General features: G+C 46.7%; 1 non-coding gene across 1 annotated transcript; it reads left to right on the forward strand.

The window, feature by feature from the left end:
- The first annotated feature begins 436 nt into the window (after positions 1 to 436).
- Positions 437 to 508, forward strand: trnaa-agc (transfer RNA alanine (anticodon AGC)). The gene has a single exon. It is a non-coding gene; the product is annotated as a tRNA-Ala (tRNA).
- Positions 509 to 885: the final 377 nt, after the last annotated feature.

Below are 885 nucleotides of genomic sequence, written 5' to 3' on the forward strand. Positions count from 1 at the left end.
ATCACTCAGAACCTCTCACAACCACAGAAGAACAAGCAAAGGTTTGGAGCAGTAAAGCCTTTAATAATGACATCATCATGTTTGAGGGTTTTCTTCCCTCAAACTGTTTCTACCAACACGACAGAATCCTGGAAATATTTCAGGTGTTGACCTCCCAGCAGCCTGAAGGTCAACCTGCATTATCTGTTATGTTGCTGAGCAGAGGAGGGAGCTCAATGGTAGAGCGCTAGCTTAGCATGTGAGAGGTGGTGGGATCGGTGCCCTCGTTCTCCAGAAGACTTCAGCTTGTTCTGTTGTTGAGCTCTGATGAAACCACTGACTTTGAACCACACACAAAGTGAAGGAGTGACTTAAGATTGATGGCACCTGAGGAACTTCTAGGTTTCCTAAAATCAACTGGAAATTCATTCACCAGTTAAACAGTGACTCTACCACAGGGGATGTAGCTCAGTGGTAGAGCGCATGCTGAGCATGTGTGAGGCCCTGGGTTCAATCCCCGGCATCTCCAGCTGGACCTGTGTAGCCTTCATCTTATCAGCTCAAGTGATCCTTAAATGTGACAACAGTCGATTCACTATCAGAAGACATCTTCTACATGTTCAAGGTGGGCGAACTTTCCACAAATGTTCAAAATTACTTTTGAAAATGAAAACATAGATCAAACCTGCCCTGTCAATCACCCACAATGGGCGGGTCGTCCCACTCCCTATCAGGTTCCCCACTCCGTGACCCAGGAGGCTCCCTCTCCCTATCAGGACTAGAAATCCATTGGGGTCTCCCTGCTCAGGTAGGAGTCCTGCCCACAACGTTAAGCTGTTGATGTTCTAGAGGAGACAACATCTGATCTTTGTTAGATCCACCAGTCAAAGGTTTTCTTTAAAGGCT

Source organism: Aulostomus chinensis, chromosome 1 (assembly GCF_037954235.1).
Source record: "Aulostomus chinensis isolate RoL2024-O1b breed Wild chromosome 1, RoL_Achi_v1.0, whole genome shotgun sequence".
Taxonomy (NCBI): domain Eukaryota; kingdom Metazoa; phylum Chordata; class Actinopteri; order Syngnathiformes; family Aulostomidae; genus Aulostomus; species Aulostomus chinensis.